Source organism: Rana temporaria, chromosome 5 (assembly GCF_905171775.1).
Source record: "Rana temporaria chromosome 5, aRanTem1.1, whole genome shotgun sequence".
Classification (NCBI taxonomy): Eukaryota; Metazoa; Chordata; class Amphibia; order Anura; family Ranidae; genus Rana; species Rana temporaria.
The window spans coordinates 183971083-183993137 of NC_053493.1; the positions used below are offsets into that span (position 1 = coordinate 183971083).

At 48.2% G+C, this 22055-nt stretch overlaps 1 protein-coding gene across 3 annotated transcripts in view; it reads left to right on the forward strand.

The window, feature by feature from the left end:
- MARCHF6 (membrane associated ring-CH-type finger 6) overlaps window positions 1-22055 on the forward strand; it is a 1325445-nt gene that overhangs the window by 1302345 nt on the left and 1045 nt on the right. The gene's annotated exons all lie outside the window — the stretch shown is intronic.

The window sequence follows — 22055 nt, forward strand, 5'->3', positions numbered from 1 at the left end:
CAGGAGGGGCTGGAAGAGGTACAGATACTTGGGCAACACACTCATTTTGACGATACTAGATCGTCCAAACCACGAATGGAACCCCCTCAGCCATCCGCCCAGGAGGGTCCGTATTTTAGACAATAGAGGTACGTAATTAAGTTTAAAAACCTGTGTTAGATCCGCCGGGATGGATGTACCCAAATACTTAAGGGAGGTGTCTGACCATCTGAATCTATACTTTGATTTCAGTAACTTTAAATCTCTCCCTAAGACCGCCACTCCCATTGCCTCTGATTTATCATAGTTGATCTTAAAATTTGACCACTCTCCATACTCACTCAGTTCTTGTATTAAGTTGGGCAGGGATTCCATTGGGCTAGTTAAACTAAACATCATGTCATCTGCGTATGCTGAACATTTGTACTCTGCACCTCTCAAAGACACCCCTTTAACACCAGTATTCGACCGTATTTTACTCAAAAGGGGCTCCACTGTCAAAGCAAACAATAACGGCGAAAGAGGGCATCCCTGCCTTGTCCCGTTAGAAAGTTTAAAGGGTGACGACAAAACTCCGTTCACTCTAACCTGCGCCACTGGATGTGTGTAGCTACTTGCAATCCATTGCAACATCTTTCTACCGAACCCCATGTGTCTCAGCACTGAGAACATAAATTGCCAGTTTATCCGGTCGAATGCTTTTTCTGCATCCATCCCTACAAAGACACATGGGGTTCGGGAAACGCCAACCAGATTGATCAGGTTCATAGTCTTAATCGTGTTATCTCGGGCCTCCCGCTTCTGGACAAATCCCACCTGGTCTTTATGGACAAGTCCTGGTATGTTCTGTTGGACCCTCCCTGCTAGGATCTTAGCGAAAACCTTTAGATCTTCGTTCAACAAGGAGATCGGTCTATAACTCCCCCTTTGGGAGGGATCCTTTCCTTCTTTAGGAATAACCGCTATTACCGCTTTCAGTGAGTCGGGGTGGAAAGAGCCTGATTCCCCTAAACCATTAAACATTTTTATCATATATGGGCCCAGCTATGGTAAAAAGGCTCTATAATACTGGATGGTATATCCATCCGGCCCGGGTGCTTTCCCCCCTTTCCCCTTCTTCACTGCCTCCTGTAATTCCTCTACTGTAATAGGTTTTTCCATCTGTTGGCTCATTTCTGATGTTAAACTCGGGATACCCGAGGAAGTTATGTAGTTATCCATTCCCGCCTGATCCTGTGAACTCGTTTGTAGGTTATATAGGGAACTATAATATTCTCCAAAACTCCCTGCGATTTCCTTAGGTAACGTAATTTTCTCTCCGCCTGTCCCCTGAATCATTGGAATGTAGGTCTTAATCTGTTGTTCCTTTAGTAAGCTTGCCAGTTGTTTTCCACTCTTATTCCCAAATTCATATTCCTGCCTTCTACCACTTTGTATTGCCCTTTTAGCTCTGTATAAAAGTATTTCTGAGATCTGTCTACGTGCCGCCCGTAGATCCCGTTCTAGCTCTGGAGTAGGGTATTGTTTATGTCTTGTCTCCAAATCTACAATTTCTGACATTAAAGTGGTTACCTTTAGTTCCCTTTCCCTCTTGATCCTTGCCCCATGCTTCATCAGCACCCCCCTTATTGCCGCCTTGTGGGCCTCCCAAACCACGCCCGGATTACAATCCGAAGTCTCATTAGTCTCAAAATACCACTTAATTTCCCTCCGTATCTCCTCTAGAATAGACTCCACCTGCAGTAAACTTTCATTCAGTCTCCATGGTCCAGGCCCCGGGGACCGGGAGTCCGCCAACGCATACCTCAAAGAAATTGGGGCGTGATCTGTCCACGTGATCTCCCCTATTCCAACCTCTTTTACCGAGTGTAGCTGGTTATGTGGAATAAAATAGTAATCTATACGCGAATAAGTCTTATGTGGGATAGAGTAGTAGGAGTAGTCTCGTTCCCCAGGGTGCATCAATCTCCATACATCTATTAATCTCGCCTGTTGTAACATATGTTGAATTCTTTTCCTAATGCCCCCTGCGACTGAGGATCCACCAGTTGATGTATCTACCTTTGGGTCTAATGGCATATTCAGGTCTCCACCCAACAACAACTGACCTTCCTGGAAACCTGCCAGCTCCTCCAAAAACTTTTTCAAGAAACTGTCTTGTTGTGTATTGGGGGAGTAAAAGGTGGCCAGGGTTGTTACCATGCCTGCTATAGTCCCTTTCAGCACTAAATACTGCCCCCCTGGGTCCACCAGTGATTCTGTAAATGACCACGGGGTGTTTTTTGAGATCAAAATAGAAACTCCTCCTCTTTTGGCCTCTGGATTCGTCGCATGATACACCCATGGAAATGATCCACTTACAAGACAGAACGGCCCTCCCGTTTTAAAATGGGTCTCTTGTATCAAAGCGATATTACTTCTCCTTTTTTTCAAATCTTGTACCAAAATCTTCCTTTTTTCAGGTATGTTTAACCCCTTAGCATTTATTGATATCACTACCAGGGGATCCATCTCCTAGTCAGTAAAAAACCCGCAGAAACGGATCAAGTTGCAACCTAGGGGTCCGCGGGGGGGTTGAGGGGGAAAGGGATGAGAGGAAAAAGAGAAAGAAAAAAAAAAAAAAAAGGAAAAAAAGAAAATAAAAGAAAAGGGAAACAAATAAACAACCAAAACAAAAAACCCACCCCTTCCCTACTCTATTTGATATCAACGAACGGTGGGGAGGAGATCATAAACCCCCCCCCCCCCCCTTCCTCCGGAGATATCTATAAGCCACTGCTTTACACTCGCTATACCCTATGAGTGTTGACCTAGTAGGGGACCTTCACCCGCGCATTTCCCAGTAAGGTGACCCCCCCCCCGCCCCCCCCCCGCAGCTCCTTCCAACCACCAAAAAATACTAGTCGACTCGACTCCCCGAGGGATCAAAACTTGCTCCATGGGAAAAAAGGAGGGAAAAGAAAAAAATAAAAAGTAGATGAAGCGGTCCTGAAGGAAGGAAAAAAAAAGAAAAAAAAAAGGAAGGAAAAAAAAAAAAGAGAATTCTTTCCTTCCCATTCCCCCTCCTCCCATAAAAAAAAAAAAAAAAGGAAAAGGGAGGGGTGGCCCGACGGCCCCTCCCCCCCCCCCCCCGGCATCTAAGATATCCACAGATCAATCTTTGCCCTGCAATGTCTCTCGAATAACCCCCTCCCCCCCAAAAAAAAAAGAGGGGTGGCCCAACGGCCCCTCCCCCCCCATCACCTAAAATATCCACATATCAATCCTGCCCTACAATATCTCTCGAATAGCCCCCCCCCCCACCCCCCCCCCCCCCCCCAAAAAAAAAAAAAAAATATTACTACCCCCCCCCCCCTTGTTGGCTCCCTCTTCCGTCCTAAGGCTTGCTACCCCCCTCCCGCTCAGGCCCTGCGTTCTCTATCAGCTTCCCCTGATACGCTAAGGATCTATCGTCAACAGACGTGCAAACAATACATTAACATATTTCCTACCTGACTATATTGCTAATATAATCAGGGGTCAAGCAGACTGTTATTATGGAGGGAAAGTTCAAGGTGGGTTAAATCTATTTATACAAATATATACAATATATACAGTACATTTCCCCATTCTTCCCTTCCCTCCCTGGTCCCTCCCTCCTCCCCCCCCGGTCATCACCCTAAACCCACCCCCCCTACCCCCCCCGACTACTCCCCCCTATAGTGTAACCCAAAAAGTATTTGTGCTCTCCTTATGCATTTACTTAATGACCAGTTTAACAAGCTGAACTGGAAATTTTTTGAGAGAAAAAAAAAAAGGGAAGGAACTCTAAACCCTCTCTCTCCTTCCCCCCTATATATATTGTACTGTGTATGTGCTGGACATCCCTTCTTCTACCTTGTGCCTTCCATAATACCCAAGAAAAAAAACCCCCTCCCCCCCCCACCCCAAAAAAGGAATAAACCCCCCCAAAAAAAACCCCATAAATTAACCCCTTACCCCTCCCTTCCCCCCTCCCCCTAAAGCCAGGACCGTAACACTAGTCTCTTAAAAAAAAAAAAAAAAAAAAGGAGAAAAGAAGAGACCGCACGATACTACCTGATATATTAATCCTAAGAAGTTTAGTAACGGGGGTAGCATAGCATAACCATCTTTTAGCATATCCCTGTACCCTCAAAAGAAGAGAAGCCATGGAGGGACCCACTAACCCCATAACCCAAAGTTCCAGTCCCCTCCCCCCTTCTATACACCCCCTTTACCCTCCCCCTCCCTCCCTCCCTAACCCCTACACCAATCACAACCCCAAAAAAAAGGAACCCCCCCAAAAATCAACCACGTATATACCAATCTCATGCTAGGCAACACATATTCTCCAGTCCCTTCCTTCAGGCTCTAAACCATATTCATATTTGTCCCTGTTTGTCCCTGTTTGTCCTTTAGCCGCTATCCTTCCACCCGCCATCATTCCCCCTCCCCCCCTAAAAAAAAAGAAGGTTTTCCTCAAAACAAAAAGAAGAGAAAAAATAAGAAAAACGTCCCCAAAAAGCAGACTCTTCCTGAAGAGAAAAAAAGAAAAAAAAACAGAACAGTCAGAATCTAATTCCTTCTAAGGTCCGTTGTTCTAGGATTCAGCTGTACCCAATCAGGTACCTCAAATGGTTCTGTCTCCAGAAACACAAATAGGCCTGTTAGGTCATCTCTTGAGCGCAACCAATATGAGGACTGTCCCTTCTTAATAAGGACTGATATGGGGAATCGCCATCTGTACGACCCCCCCCAGGCTTTTACCCGTTCTAGTACTGGGCGAAGTAACCCCCTTCGATATAGGGTAGCATTGGATAGGTCCGGTAAAATTTTCACCGTTGCCCCGTGAAAGTCCATGGTCCCCACCTCCCATGCCCTTCGTAAAATTGCCTCCCTTTGTGAGAAATAATGTAATCGACATAAAATGTCCCTAAGGCGGCTGATATCTTTCGATTTGGGACCGAGGGCTCTATGCATTCTATCCATCACATAGTTCACCGGGGCCGGTTCCTTCATCAGACCATGCAGAATATGATTAACAATGTCCTGCACTACCTCCTGATCTGCCGGTTCTGGGACCCCCCGGATTCGTATATTGTTGCGGCGGTTCCTGTCCTGGAGTTCCTCCAACTGTAATTGCAAGGAGACCGAAATGTCTCTCTGCATGCTCCTCTCCCTCTCCAGTAGTCCCACCCGCTCTTCCAGTGCCTTCAACCCGCTCTCCCCCGCTAATGTGCGGGTCTCCAAACTCTGAATTTCATTCCGAACCCCCTCAAAGTCCTTAGCGTGTGCCTCTTCTACTTTTGAAATCAACTCTGTAATATCAGCCCTAGTGGGGAGAGCCTGAATCAAGGTTTTCAAAATGTCCATTTTGTTTTTTAGCTCTCCAGTCTCCCGCACAGGGAGGGGTGCTGTGGCTCCTACCAGAGGTGCAGACAAACGGGGACTTTGAGGTGCGGGTTGTAACACGGGCTGTAACGCTTCCGTATCAGTTCTAACAATCATCCCTTGTTGGGGCAGTAACACATTGGAGCCACCGCTCACCTGCATCTTTCCGTCCGACAGTCCACGCTTACCTTCAGAGAGGCGACCCCCTCCCTGTTTTGCGGAGAAATATCTCTGGATCTCCTGCTGCTCCGCGGGTCTAGGTATGTAAGTTGACGTTGGAATTTGTACTGCAGATGCTGCTGCGTTGCGGGATGTCCGGCTCTCCCTCAGTCTGCCTGGGTGCATCCCTCACCCTCTATCCCTCCACAATCAGGGCTCGCACCGGCACCCCAGTAACAATAAGTGACGCTTTAAATGTCCTGAGCGCACCTTCACCTGCTCCGTCACCCCGCTCACTCACACTCACACAGGTCAGGGGGCTCGGAAATAATACAGTAGCCTAGTCAGAGGCAAGTCCAAATGACCCGTGAGGTAGAATGCGCCTCCGTTTACCACTGTGGCCTGTAACCTGTTCCTCCAGAGCGCCAGTCAGACGCGCTCTCCTCACTCCCCGCACACGTCTCTCTCCACGTGCACGCCGGAGCTCTCCACGTGCACGCCCGCGCTCCAGGCGGGTTACGAATTCGCGGCTCCCCGCTCCAACACCACCTCCCTGGGCACGTCACCGCTACTGCTACGAGGGTCTCCGGCACCGGCTATGCTTACGACAGCCGACTTAGTCCATACAACGGGGGCCGGGGAGTCCAAAAGTCCTCTCAACGGAGTCCAGTCATCCCCGTGACATCAAGTGTTTCTCCCGGAGCTGCGGGAGAGGACGGGAGCTCACCACCTCACTCCCTCACCCAGCCATGCGCAGGCCACACCCCCAACGGTCAAAGGCTTTTCTAATATCGAGGGAAAGAAAAAATGCTGGTAAACGTCTAGATTTGGCTGCATGAGCAAGTAACAGATCTCTGCGAACATTGTCACCTGCTTGGTGTAGGGGAATAAATTCCACTTGATCATGATGAATAAGTTCACCTATCACCAGTTTTAAGTAAAGATTAAGGAGCGAAATAGGACGATAAATTGTCCAGGAGGTTGTACAGTACCTGCCCGCAAGAATGTGTTTCCAGCGACAGGGTACTGTGCATCTCGCTCTGGCTGCAATAGGAAAAACACATTACAGCAAGCACGAGAAAGAAGCGACAGGGATCCAACTTGGATTCCCGCCAATACCAGGCACTGTGTTTGGTATGAATCATGAGGGGAACTCCACGCCAAATTTTAAATAAAAAACCGGCATAAAATATAATAAAAAGGCCCTTCGGTCTGGTATGGATTTTAAGGGGAACCCCCACGCCAAAAAACGGCGTAGGGGTCCCCCCAAAACTCATACCAGACCCTTATCCGAGCACACAGCCCAGTTGGTCAGGAAAGGGGGTGGGATGAGTGAGCACCCCCCTCCTGAACCATACTGGGCCGCATTCCCTCAACATGCGGGGTGGGTGCTTTGGGGCAGGGGGGCACCCTGTGGCCCCCCCACCCCAAAGCACCTTGTCCCCATGTTGATGAGGACAAGGGCCTCTTCCCGACAACCCTGGCCGTTGGTTGTCGGGGTCTGCAGGCGGGGAGCTTATCAGAATCCGGGGGCCCCCAGATCCTGGCCCCCCACCCTAGGTGAATGAGTATGGGGTACATGACGCGTTTCGTCATTGGCTGACTTTGTCTGAGGGTCCTCAGCCAATGACGAAACGCGTCAGGATGTGGCCAACATCGGACGACCCATAGACTGTTAGCCTGGTGGATCAGGAACAGAGGAGCGCGCCTGAGCGCCAGAACCTGTACAATACATCTAGGAAGGATCAACAGGCACAGTACATTTTCATGCTTATTGTCTATTGCATTGTGACACACATAAGCAGGAGTGGTGGAGAGTGCAAGACTGGTGTCAGAGGCTGATGTGTATCCAATGCTGGTTTTCATTCTTGGTCTGGTGAGTGCATCCCCATAAGGGGATAGTATCCCCCCACGTGGTGAAACACAACCCCCTGGTGATGAGGAGCACACATTGAGGAAGACACTATTTACTGCTGATGTCCACCTGCACCATTATTCTGATACCTATGTCAACATAGAACTTTCATTCAGAGTTCATACTCTGTTTTTTAGCGCTGCTACAGTACACATTGAACTGCTTTGACTGCATAGTCATTTATACATTTCCTTGGTTTACTGTCATTTGCAATTTATTAGGCAGCTCCGGGGGTCTTCTTCTGACTTCGGGGGTCTTCTTCTGACTTCGGGGGTCTTTTTCCGCCTTCTGGGGTCTTCTTCTGACTTCGGGGGTCTTCTTCCGACTTCGGGGGTCTTCTTCCGACTTCGGGGGTCTTCTTCTGACTTCTCCGCTCTCTTCTTCCTCTCTCCGGCGTCGTCTCCGCGCTCTCTGGTTCTTCTCCCACTCTCCGATACCTTCTTCCTTCTGCCGACTCCTCCGCTATCTTTTTCCAGCTCTTTTACTAGCGGCGGCCCAGTCTTCTCCGTCGTCTTCTTCCCTCTTCTTTTCTTCCGATGTTGACACAACGCTCCCTCCCGCTGTAATGCCGGGTGTGTGGTGCGCAATGATTTGTATAGGCCTCTTATGACGTCACAGTCCCATCATGCTCCGGGTAGTGACAACATAAGAGACGGGCTCACCGGGTGACATCACACTGTGACCACGCCCCATGCCTACATAAATCATTGCGCACCGCGCACTCTGCATTACAGTGGGAGGGAATGTCATGTCAACATTGGAAGAAAAGAAGACGATGGCGAAGACCGGGCCGCCGCTAGTAAAAGAGCTGGAAGAAGATAGCGGAGGAGCCAGGCAGAAGGAAGAAGGCAATGTTTTTTTCATTACACTTTTTTCCTCCAGGTGAATGGGTAGGGGTAAAATGTACCCCATACTCCTTCACCTAGGGTGGGGGGCCGGGATCTGGGGGCTCCCAGATTCCGATAAACTCCCCGCCCGCAGACCCACGACAACCAACGGACAGGGTTGTCGAGAAGAGGCCCTTGTCCTCATCAACATGGGGACAAGGTGCTTTGAGGTGGGGGGCCGCAGGGCGCCCCAAAGCACCCACCCCCTATGTTGAGGGCATGTGTCCTTGTACGGTTCAGGAGGGGGGATGCTCGCTCGTCCCCACCCTCTTTCCTGACCGACCGTGCTGCATGTTTGGATAAGGGTATGGTATGGTTTTTGGGGGGACCCCCATGCTGTTTTTTCAGCGTGGGGGGTTCCCCTAAAATCCATACCAGACCGAAGGGCCTGGTATGCTCCTGGAGGGGAACCCGTGTCGTTTTTTTATTCAAAATTTGGCATGTAATTCCCCCTCATGATTCACACCAAACACAGTGCCTGGTCATGGCGGTAATCCAAGTCGGATCCAAGCCTGTTCATTGAAAGCCGGACGTATGTCGGCTTCAACAAATTTTTCCCTTCCCGGCGAGCCAGCTCAGCGCTGGCTCCCGCAACGGAGCTCGTAGGTGGTCAATCTCGCCGATAAAAGCAGCGAGATTGACAAAATATCGCGGTCACCTACTGTATCAGATTTAGGTTTAGGCAACAGATTATTTTTGAAAAAAAATAAAGTTTTTCTTTGTTTCCGTTATAAAATGTTGCTTTCTCTTTCACTGACGGGCACTGATGAGTTGGCACTGATGGGCACTGATGACGAGGCACTGATATGTAGAATTGATGGGCACTGATATGCGGCACTGATATGCAGCACTGATTGGCACCAATAGGTGGCACTGATGGGCACTAACAGTTGGCACTGGGCACTGATGGACACTAATAGATGGCACTGATTGGGCAGGTACTGGACAGGTGTTAATGCTGGGCACTGATTGGCACTATGGTGGGCACTGATTTACACTGTGGTGGGCACTGAGAGGGGGTTATGATGGGGCACCAATTGGCAGCTGATGGGTACAATTGATGGGGGGCTTTGCTGAGAATCAATGTGCTGATCGCCGATCGTCTCTCACTGTCCGCACGAACCGAGGAATGCCGTTTACCGGCACTTCCTGGTTCACGCTGTGATCAGCTGTGATTGGTCACAGCTGATCACGTGGTAAGAAGGTCAGAGGCTTCTAAATACGATCGTAGATGCAGTCAGAATGACATGGCGCGATGCGCGCCCCGACATGTTATCCTGCTGGATGTCATATGACGCCCAGTCACGATAAAGGAACCACTTCCCGGCCGTCATTCTATCCTGCCCCATAGAGAAAAGCTGGCTCTGTCCCTGTCCCCTCTGCATATCCTGTAATATGTTGATTCCAATACATTGGACTCAAAGTTAATTGTTGCAGCATTAAGATCTGTTTTTATTGCACAATAATGTATTGCTTCACAATGGGTATCTTCTACTCCGCCATCAATAGATGAGTGGAAATCCAAAGTGAATAACTATTTTTTGTTTGAGAAACAAACGTGCCTCTCTCACAACGTTTTCTGCAGTATGGTCTAGTCCAGGGCTCAAAATTTCAAGTCCTGAGCTACTAGCCAGGCCTCAAGTAGTACTCGCCACGAGTTGCCCCGCCCAACCCCTACCATGTCCCGCCCCCAGACACGCCCTCATAAATTATCTCATGAAATGACACTTAAATGTTTTATGCAGAATTAAGTTATAAAAATAAATATTAACAACAACTTTATCCATGCCCAAAAATGCAGCCTGCCCATGTCTACCAATGCAGCACGTGTCCCCAGTACAGCCACATGTCCTCAGTGCAGCCATGTGTCCCCAGTGCAGCCAGTGTCCCCAGTGCAGCCAGTGTCCCCAGTGCAGCCAGTGTCCCCATAGCAGCCAGTGTCCCCATAGCAGCCAGTGTCCCCATTGCAGCCTACCTGTGCTGAGTGAGAGGAGCCAGAGCGGCCGCAGCCTGGTTGTTCAAAGCGCGAGGAACATGACAGCTTTCAATTCAATAGCTGTGTTCCCCGTGGCGAGCCGCCATATACAGCCCCTCTCCCTTGTCCGGGAAACTTTCATAGACAGATCACCCGTCCAATCCTGGGATGGGTGATCTGTCTATCAAAGTGCCCGGACAAGGGGGAGGGGCTGTATATGGCGGCTCGCCACGGGGAACACAGCTATTGAATTGAAAGCTGTCATGTTACCCGCGCTTTGAACAACCAGTCGGCGGCAGCGGCTCCTCTCCTTGCTCGCCCCCCCCTGCTCCCAGTCAGCCCCCACTCGCCAGCCCTCAAAATTTACTCGCAAAATGCGAGCAGGCGAGTGCAAAGGGCACAGGTGCCAGGGAGTTTGATCAGTAAACTTGAGCTTTGAAGCAATACTGGATTTATAAGGGCACAAAAGGGGAAACTGCCAGAGGGGGCCCTCAGCTTCCTTTATGCATTTTTTTTTTTATAAAATATTAATAACATGTTATAAATTTTGTTTTTTTATAAAAAAAATAACAAATTGCGTGTGGGGGTGTCAGGATAAGGATCGGTTAAGCCTGACTTCAGAGGCAATGTAAGGGATGTGGGCTTTCTCGCAGATGTTTTGCATTTCAATTTCTCCTATTGGTTTACTATTCTAGATGTTTATGTTAACACGACTGTGTGACGTAATTTATTTCCTTGTTTATGAGAGACAAGTGGCTGGGACAAGGGAAAAGTTCAAAGAATGTTGGATTTTGCCAGGCAACAGGCCTGACCCCATGGAGTGAAGTTAATGACCAGCATCAATTTATTTCAGTGAGAAAAATTCACTCCCTGGCTTGACCGTGATTGGGTCAATGGGTGAATTCGACACTCCGCAATCTTGGATAGAGTAAAACTTTGTTAGAAAGTTTTATCCATAATTTTGAGGTTGGTCAAATCCCCCCCAAGGTCTAAATCCAGCACTGTTTGAAAGTGCTGGTATCCTATGAGCGGCAGCTTGTAGTCAGACAAGTGAAATCCAGAGAAAGATCAGTAGCAACATCAGCAGGTTTCTAAGAACACAGGTCACAGGGATTAGAGCTGAAGACAGTCCAGAAATAATACTGGGTAGGCCCCAGGTTTAACTAGACCTCTAGGCTCCAGAATCTGTGGGTGTGTCTGGACATCCACACGTGCACCATGGCACATGCCTATATGAGTCAGCGTAACATGTACACAGTCTCTGCTAACCCTATTGAATGTCTTTTCAGCATCTGTTGATAGGAAGCTAAGGAGGATGTTTTTCTCTTCTGCATAAATTATAGCCTAAATTTGCATTTCTGCTTTGTAGCTTTAATTGTAGAACTGATGAAGCCCATGTGTTGAGTAGAGGATTTCAGAACCCTTCATAAATCCTTATCTTGGAAAGTGTAAAATGATACAGTGGAAAGCTTATTTATTTTTCGTTCATGGACACAGCCTTAATCTTGACAATGTGGGTATTGGCCTTTATTCAGGAGTGACTAGGCAGAAACTTATAAAAAGTGTTACACATCACACACCATACAGTCCCTCTGGGTATAACCCCCTCTCTCTGCATCTCGCAGATAAAAAAAATTCTGCCTAGCAAAGGAGAAGACATGGCTCCCTTCAGGCCCATAGGCCTGGAGATTTATTCCAAATTGAATTTTATTATTTTATTATTTTTTTGGTTGTTCCTGTGATCTATGATCAACTGCCGACTGGGGACAGGCTGGATCCCAGATCCTTGTAGTCCCCGTAGCTATGCGCTGGGTCATCCACGACATGCCCGTCGCTGTTCGGGTGGGCGGTGCGCTTACATGCTCTAGGGCACGCATATGACCGGTCTACAGGGCCGAGTCGCAGCGGCCAGGCCGACAGTCACCTCCGTAACCATGCGGAATATGGTCTGTCTGGGATGTTTCCAGCAGAATCCATGCAGGAAGGGTAAGTAGTAATCCCCTGCTTCAGCAGAGGTCGAGTAGGGGGTTCCATCCTTCCTTTCCTCCCTGGGCTCTCTGAGCTAGGCTGGCTGCTGGGGCTAGGGGTTCACCTGGGGGGGCTCCACCTGTGAGAGAACTGTGCTGTACGTCCACTTACATTGCTAGTGAGCTGCCATGAAAAGTTTGCTTACCTGTGTTTTCCCCCCTATGCTGTTGGCAGCTATTTTGGCGGCGCCTGCTTGCACCTAACTACTGCTCCGCGGCCATGTTTTTGTGGTCCATGTTGTGTTTGGCTTCTATCTGTTGCTCGGCGGCCATGTTTATGTGGTCCCTGCCACTCGGCGGCCATTTTCTTGTGACCCACGCTGTATTTGGCCTCTATCTGTCGCTCTGCGGCCATGATTTTGTGGTCCCTGCCGCTCGGCGGCCATTTTCTTGTGGTTCACGCTGTATTTGGCCTCTATCTGTTGCTCGGCGGCCATGTTGTTGTGGCCTGCGGCATTTTTTGGCCTCTATCTGCCACTCAGCGGCCATTTTCTCACAGTCCACGACGTATCACATTTAAACAGTGCAAGCTTGCAGATGCACGCTGCAGAATGGTCAGACTGACTCAGACAGCTGACAAGGAGAAGCAGCTCAAGTAGCAAGCAGACGGCAGCCATACGGTACTGTTCAGGGGTGGGGAGTCCTCTGGGGGGGAACCCCTCATCTCTGTCGCAGCTAGGAGGGTGGGTTGTTTTACCCTGTGGGTGTCGGGTGCGTGGGTCAGCATGGCGTCAGAAGCAGATGCTTATTACCCTGAAACACTTGAGCTAGCAATTGATGCCCCTGCACACGATGTATCGGATGCTATGTCGGCAATCCTAGATGCCTTTGTTGCCAAGGTGGAAGCGGCGTGTGGGAAAACGGGGGCTAAAAAGCACCCCCACCATCTTCTGGGGACAACTCGGATGCTGAGCCGGGTCCAGCTACGACTCCTGACCCTGGCTCTGACGTATCTGAGGATGCGGACCAAGATCGGCCAGACAGTGAGGATGAATCCGGATCCTGGTCAGCACGCGGAAAGGCTCTGGTAGGTGATCTTATCACCGCAGTGCGAGATACTCTAAATATAGTGGAGTCTGCGGAAGCAACAGAGGCGTCGATCCCTTTCGGGTTCCGTAAGCCAACCCACACTGCTAAGGTGTTTCCTTTTGTGTCTTATCTAGACAAACTTTTATTCAAGGAGTGGGACAAACCACAGAAGGTTTTTTCAGTCCCTAAAAATTTAGCGGTGCGTTACCCTCTTGAGGAGAGTTTCCTGAAAAAATGGACCTCTCCCCCGATAGTGGACCCTCCTGTGTCTAGATTAAACAAGTTAACCACAATTCCGGTAGAAGGGGCTCCTGCTTTCAAGGACCCTGCGGACAAGAAGGCTGAGGTGGTCATCCGCAACCTATACACGGTGGTGGGCTCGGCTGTGCGCCCAAAGACACTCACGGAATGGGCAAAGATGCTGCACAATGGGTTAAAGGCACGTCAGGCTCCCTCGGACGAGGTAGCTCTGGCCGACCAGTTGGTACAAGGCCTAAAATTTGTTTGTGAGTCAGCCCTGGACACTATGGCCAGAGCCTCAAGCTATGCGGTGGTGTTACGCCGTCTACTTTGGCTGAAGTTTTGGTCGGCAGACCAATCTTCCAAGAAGGCCCTGATGGATTTGCACTATTAAGGCGAAAGACTTTTTGGAGCATCCCTGGATGACATTATTAAAGATGCCACAGAGGGTAAGAGTACGCTGCTCCCACAATCCAAAAAGGGTAAGGAACCATGAGCGTTTGTCTGCTTAGCGCTGCAAGGTCAACAAGGCGTCCCTGGTTTCGCAAGCCCAACAAGCCTTGAAACAAATCCACGTCAGCATGAAGGTTTGCCCCCACCCATCACTCGGGTGGTAGGACCTCTTCGCGAATTCGCGACCCTGTGGACATTACAGATCTCTGACCGGTGGGTTGCGAAGTAGTTTCTTCAGGGTACAAGATAGTTTCTCTCTTGCCCACCAAACTGATTTTTTCCCTCCAGTATCAGCCGACCCGTCGGGAAGCCCTGTATGGGGCGGTTCAGGACCTGCTGAGACGCAGAGTAATCATTCCTGTCCCAGTACAGGAACGGTTTCAGGGGTTTTACTCAAACCTGTTCGTAGTACCAAAGAAGGAGGGCGTTCATCAAATCCTGGATCTCAGGGCCCTCAATTGCTTTGTGAAGGTACAAGGATTCCGGATGGAGTCGGTTTGCTCTGTTGTCGCTGCCCTCCATACGGGGGATCTTCTGGCATCCTTGGACATCAGGGATGCATACTTGCATGTCCCCATATGCCCCAAGCATCAGAAATGTCTGCGCTTTGCGGTCGGGGAAGATCACTACCAATTTGTGGCTCTCCCCTTTGGCCTGGCATAGGCACCTGTCCCGATTCTGGCCCTACTAAGACAGCGTGGCATCGGTTTCGTGGACTACTTGGACGATCTTCTTCTGAGGGCCACTTCAAGCTCAGAATTAGAGGTGTGCGTGTCTATAACCTGTCAGACCCTCCAAGAATTTGAACACTCAGAAGCCAGTATTGGTGCCGACTCAACGCCTAGTGTATCTGGGGTTGATTCTGGACTCCTCAGAGGCGAAAGTCCTGGGCCTCATGGTAGCTTCCTTCGAGGCAGTACCGTATGCTCAATTTCACACTCGAGTGTTGCAGAAGGAAATTCTGTCCAGATGGGACAAGTGCCCATTGTCCCTGGATTGTCGAATCCGGGTGAGCCACCTAGTCAGGACCTCCCTAGTTTGGTGGCTGACATCACCGGCACTTCTGTCTGGGAAGTCTTTCCTTCCTTTTGACTGGATGGTGGTCACGACGGACGCCAGCCTTACCGGTAGGGGGGAGTCTGGGGGGTTCAGTTGACCCAGGGTCGCTGGACTCCGAAGGAATCCCACTTGCCAATCAATGTCCTGGAACTCCTGTGCCTCTCCACATGGTCTCAGAGGCTACAGGGATGTCCAGTCAGGATCCAGTCGGACAACGCCACGACGGTGGCATATGTCAACCACCAAGGAGGAACAAGAAGCTTGGCTGCAGCATCGGAGGTCGCCCACATCCTAAGGTGGGCAGAAAGGAGCTTACCAGCCCTGTCGGCCGTATACATTCAGGGCGTGGAAAACTGGCAGGCTGCCTACCTGAGTCGCCAGAGGCTGGACCAAGGAGAATGGTCTCTGCACCTGGATGTGTTTCAGCTCCTTTGCCAAAAATGGGGCACGCCAGACGTAGATCTCCTGGCATCTTGACTCAATCGGAAGGTATTGAGGTTTGTGGCCAGGTCAAGAGACCCAGAGGCAGACGTGACAGATGCGTTGGTGGCACCATGGAGTCAGTACCGGCTAATGTATGTCTTTCCTCCCCTGAATCTCCTTCCTCATTTGCTTCACAGAGTGGAGGCAGAGGGGATCCCAATGATCCTAATTGCTCCCGACTGGCCTTGGCGTCCTTGATACGCCAATCTAGTGCGTCTAGTAGCAGATGTCCCGTGGCGTCTACCACTGAGAGATGACCTGCTGCCGCAAGGTCCCATATTTCATCCTGCTTTACAGTCGCTGGCTTTAACGGCATGGCTATTGAAAGCCAGATGCTAAGAGACTGGGGCCTCTAGGAAGATTTACTATCGCACTTGGAAGGATTACATATCCATTTGTGAGGAAATGAGGTGGAATCTGTGTACTTATTTGGTTTCCAGAGTCCTGCTGTTCCTACAGCGGGTGGGTAGACCAAAAGCTTGCCTTAAGTACAATTAAGGGGCAGATTTTTTTTCAACAACCCCTGGCGGCTCACTCGCTGGTGAGTACGTTTGTACAGGGGGTTTGGCATGTGCCCCCCCCCCCCGGTCAGTCGTCCACTACCTCCATGGGACTTAAATCTGGTCCTCTCTGTGCTTCAGAAGCCACAGTTTGAGAACATTAGGAAAATTCCCTTGTTGACACTTTCTCAGAAAGTGGTCTGTTTGGTGGCTGTTCCTCGTCCGTCCCTTCCTAAGGAGGCGGCGTTGCATTCCCTGGACGCTGTCCGAGCTCTGAGAGTACACTTGTCTGCTACTGCTTCATTCCGGAGGTCAGACTCACTGTTTGTTTCGGTGGCTGGTCCCAAGAAGGGCCTTGCATTCTCGTCGGCCACCATCTCTAGGTTGATCCAACAGATTGTGTGCCCCCTTTCCTGTCATGGCGCATTCGACCAGGGCGATTGGCAGAGGCGTTGCTAGGGGGGTGCGGGCCGCCCCGGGTGACACCCACTAGAGGGGTGACACCATCCCGATTTAAAAAAAAAAAAAAATTAAATTTTTATTTATTTTTTATTTATTTTTAGCTGACATGTGGGGGGCCGGCTCCCCCCGCGACTGCAGCGATGAGCGCCGCGGAATTGGAGCGCCGAGCGCCGCGGTACAAGGGGAGGGGGGTTGCGGGGTGACACCTCAGCACCATCCATCCCCTCCTCTCACAGCCACGGGCTGTTAGTGGTGGTCAGCAGTCGGCACACAGGCACAGCCCACTCCTCTCTGTTAGTGTGTACAGAGGGGGAGGGGCCGAGGGGACCTTCTGTCCATGTGCCGTGGCGCTGCATGCGATGATCTGAGGTACTGAATGGGGAGGGGGGGTGTTTGCACCTGGGGGGGATTTCACTGAAGGGGTGGGGGGGTTGTACTAAGGGGGTGTTTGCACTGAGGGGGTTTGCACTGAGGGGGGGTTGTACTAAGGGGGGGTGTTTGCACTGGGGGGTTGCACCGACGGGGTTTGCACTGAGGGGGGGTTGCACTGAGGGGGATTTGCACTGAGGGGGGGTTGCACTGAGGGGGGGGTGTCTGCACTGAAGGGGGGTCTGTGTAACATGCAGGGGTCCAGAGGTGCAGGTGGCTGTGTAATGTAAAAGGGGTGCAGTGATGCAGGGTGCTGTGTAATGTAAAGGGGTGCAGAGGGCTGTGAAGTGTAAAAGGGTGCAGGGGGCTATGTGATGTAAAGGGGTCCAGTGATGCAGGGTACTGTGTGATGTAAAGGGGTCCAGTGATGCAGGGTGCTGTGTAATGTAAAGGGGTCCAGTTATGCAGGGTGCTGTGTAATGTAAAGGGGTCCAGAGGTGCAGGGTGCTGTGTAATGTAAAGGGGTCCAGTGATGCAGGGTGCTGTGTAATGTAAAGGGGTCCAGAGGTGCAGGGGGCTATGTGATGTAAAGGGGTCCAGTGGTGCAGGGGGCTGTGTAATGTAAAAGGGTCCAGAGGTGCAGGGGGCTATGAGATGTAAAGGGGTCCTGTGATGCAGGGTGCTGTGTAATGTAAAGGGGTGCAGTGATGCAGGGTACTGTGTAATTTTAAAGGGGTCCAGTGATGCAGGGGGCTGTGTAATGTAAAAGGGTCCAGAGGTGAAGGGGGATGTGAGATGTAAAGGGGTCCAGTGATACAGGGTGCTGTGCAATTTGAAAGGGGTCCAGTGATGCAGGGTACTGTGTAATTTTAAAGGGGTCCAGTGATGCAGGGGGCTGTGTAATGTAAAGGGGTCCAGTGATGCAGGGGGCTGTGTAATGTAAAGGGGTCCATTGATGCAGGGTGCTGTGCAATGTAAAGGGGTCCAGAGGTGCAGTTGTGGAGAGGGGTACACAGTAGTAACAAAAATATATTGAAGGATGCAGGGGGCACAGTGGGGTGTTTTAACCTTTTTAACGTGTGGGGGGGTGCCAGATATTGGATCCGCCCCGGGTGCCAAATGCTCTAGGTACGCCCCTGGCGATTGGTGCCTCTTGGGCTTTAGGGTATCAAGCGTCTGTTTCTCAGGCGGCGACCTGGTCGTCCGTTCACACTTTCACTAAATTCTACAAGGTTGATGTGAGTGCATCTTCAGGTGCTTCTTTTTGCAGGCGGTTGTTTAGCGTTGCAACTCTTCAAATTGAGGAGCTCTGTTTTGTTTTGAGGTGAAGTTTATTTTTATGCTGTTCCCACCCCTCGTTTTTTGACACTGCTTTGGGACGTCCTACTTTGTCAAAATTAAGGCTGTGTCCGTCTATGAATGAAAGAGAAAATAGGATTTTTGTACTCCGTAAAATCCGTTTCTCTGAGTTCATGGACGGACATAGCACCCACCCCTCCTTTTTATGTTTGTACTGCTTTTTGACAAACTGATCTGCGAGATGCAGAGAGAGGGGTTATACCCAGAGGGACCTCCCCCTGGGCGGTACTGTATGGTGTGTGATGTGTTTAACACTTTCTAAAAGTTTCTGCCTAGTCACTCCTGAATGAAGGCTAATAACCACTTTTTCAAGATTAAGGCTGTGTCCATGAACTCAGAGAAAAGGATTTTACGGTGAGTACGAAAATCCTATTTTTAGATGATGGGAGTCTTTAGGGGCACTTCCCAATGTTTTTTGATACCTAGATTTTTGTACTTTCTGTAGCAAGAGGTGGTGGATCATGTATTGACCTTTGCTTTTTTGATTAAGCATGATAGCTAATCACCCCTTTGTTTGTAGTTTCTTTCAGGGATTTAGGTAGCCCATAGATGGGTAAAAAAAAAATCATTCAATCAGTGGGTTCAACAAAAAAAAACTGACCTAATTCCTCCTTCCACATATTCAAGGTCGATGGGAGAATGCTACCCGCTGAATTATTGTATCCTGCCATCAGAATACACTGATCAGCGCTATAGCCTGCAGCACTGATCAAGCAAAAATTTTCCAGCATAGTGGTTGTACACAAGTCAATTGGTTGATCAACTTCTGTACAACCACAGTGACCATACATGGCTAGAAATTGGTCCAGTCCCTGCTGAAGCATACACATTTTGATCTATCTATGGCAGCTTCAGCTGTCAGGCATTCTCTCACTCCGTGGAACCTCAATTTGGTCTTATAAAAAGCTGTCCTTTGCAAGCATTACATAAATTTCCTTGCTGACAGTGTCACAAAAGATATAGGATAATAACTTTAGCAAGTAAAGTCTCAGAGTTAGTGGACTTGTCATGCAATCATATCTTCCTCAATCTTCAAGGAAACTGTGTTTTTTAAGCTTATCAGAGGTATGGTATCTCTTATTTTTATCTCATTGAGAAGATTGTGCATCCTTCTCTATTTCTAACTGATCCATCCAAAATGAGAATTTGTTAAAACGATAGTGGTCAGGTTCATTAGGGTTTATCTACAGGCCATTTCATCCTTTAAAAAGGCAGACTCTGTTGTAACTGATGGACTAAAAGTTTGTTTGGTAGCCAGTCCTGCACCTTTTTTTTTCAGGAGCCTTTGTCACGGCAAGAAAAGCCTCTAAAGCTTTGCCTTTGACTATTTCTGCTATGAGCCTGTTTATTCAACAATAAATAATAATATATTTTGTAAACCAAATAAATGTAGGTGATGAACGCATAAATAGAACCAATCCTAACATATACAGTGCATCCGGAAAGTATTCACAGCTCTTCACTTTTTCCACATTTTGTTATGTTACAGCCTTATTCCAAAATGGATTCAATTCACTGTTTTCCTCAAAATTCTGCAAACATACTGACAACGTGAAAGAATTTTGTTTGAAATCTGCAAATTTATTAAAAAATGAAGTAATCACATGTACATGCTTATTCACAGCTTTTGCCATGACATTCAAAATTGAGCTCAGGTGCATCCTGTTTCTACTAATCATCCTTGAGATGTTTCTACAACTTTATTGGAGTCCACATGTGGTCATTTCAGTTGCTTGGACATTATATTTGGAAAGGCACACACCTGTCTATATAAGGTTCCACAATTAACAGTGCATGTCAGGGCACAAACCAAGCCATGAAGTCCAAGGAATTGTCTGTAGACCTCTGAGACAGGATTGTATCGAGGCACAGATCTGGGGAAGGTTACAGAAAAAATTTGGCAGCATTGAAGGTCCCAATGAGCACAGTACAAGGAAGTTGAGATGGGTCGAACTATAGATGGGCCAACATCCCAGACAATAATCGAAAAGGAAAGCTTCCCCCTTAACGGACTTTAGGGGCCCTGGTGATTGTAAATTCAGTCACCACAGGTACTATATAGTAAAAAGTAGAAGGAAAAAATATATGAAAAAATATATGATTTTATTATACAAAAGTAAATTTTTTTAACAAAATACATAAGAACATGGTGAGTGGCTGTGTGGATGCACCTCAATTGACACAACAATGCTGTTTACTACTGAAGGGTTCCGGACCACCGTGATGGAAGAAATGAGTCCTCGAACCAATGCGTTTTAGAACTACTTCTTTCTTCAAGGGTGTTTTTTTGTATGACAAGCAAGATGAACAATGATCACAATGTTGACATATAAACAGCAATATAACAGACACAACAGTTTAAAAGCAGCGAAAAAAATTCATCCAGGCATGGCTCAAGATCGAACTTCAACTCACCACACTAAAAAGGCTAAGCAAGGAGATTGACTGTTTTTAAGCAGACTTATGCCTCTGTCACACGATCAGTTTTTCAGACAAGAAAAGTGTGATGTGAGCTTTTTGTCAGGAATTCTGACCGTGTGTATGCTCCATCTCCCTTTTTCTGTCAGAATTCCTGCCAAGAAAAGATTGAGAGCAGGTTCATTATTTTCGAGACAGGAAAAATTCCTATCGGCAATCAGGCTCGTCTGTATGTAATTACGACGCAAAAAAAAACATGCATGCTCAGAATCAAGCAGAAGAGCGGAACTGCCTATTGAACTTAATTTATCTCGGCTCGTCGTACGTGTTGTATGTCACATCACCGCGTTCTTGACGTTCGGAATTTCAGACAGGATTTGTGTGACCGTGTGTATGCAAGACAATTTTGAGCCGTTTTCCTGCTGAAAAAAAAAGTGTTTTCCTGTCGGAAAAACTGATCGAGTGTACGAGTAGGTTTGAAAGACACTGGCGTCAAAAAAGGTAGAGATGCAGCTTCTTCTTTCCAGGTATTTTTTGCTAAAAAAAAATTTATGGTATGACAGGATTTTTTTTAAAGTAGATATTATGAATAAAGACTTTTTAGTCTGAAATTTTTAAGCATATTTTTGTGAATTAATCCATGATGCAATTGAGATGGCCACCTCTGTGGATTACAAATAATTTACAACTGGGAGTGGTGAGACCGCTGTGGCAGGGGAAATTGTTTGCTCTGTGCACATTATACACCATCTTAAGGTTTTTTTTTTTATTACATTTACAATCACTTTAAGTAAATGTAATACTTAATGTGGCGTTTTAGGTTGCCACAAATAGTTGTAGAGTAATATGGGAGCTGCCCTTGCTAACATAAAGATGCAGGCTCTAGGACTGTCATCTCAATTCGACCCTAACAAGGGAGTTACTGACCCTGAACAAGCATATAGTCGGTCAAGTCTAAACATGTGAACGCTCATCTTGCATGCTTGTAACAGATCTGTGGCTCAGAATCCAGATGGCCATTCAGGAGACTAGTCTGAAGATTCTAAAACAGCTATGGCAACAACCTTAATTCTGATCCCATCGGTCATCTTTAAAGGAGTTGGAAATAAAAAAAAATGTATGCTGAAATGACTGTTTACAGGGTATAGAGACACAATAGTTAACTGATTCCTTTTAAAAACGATTAAAAATAGATAAAAATAAATCATATAATGTACCTGTAGTTTCAAGTTTTGTTTTTGCATCTTGTTTCCTGCCTCTCTGCTGTACAGAGCCACAGAGCCAATACAGGGCAGTGATGGTTTGAAAAACAAAACTGATTAGTGCTGTGGGGTTTTAGACACACAGTAA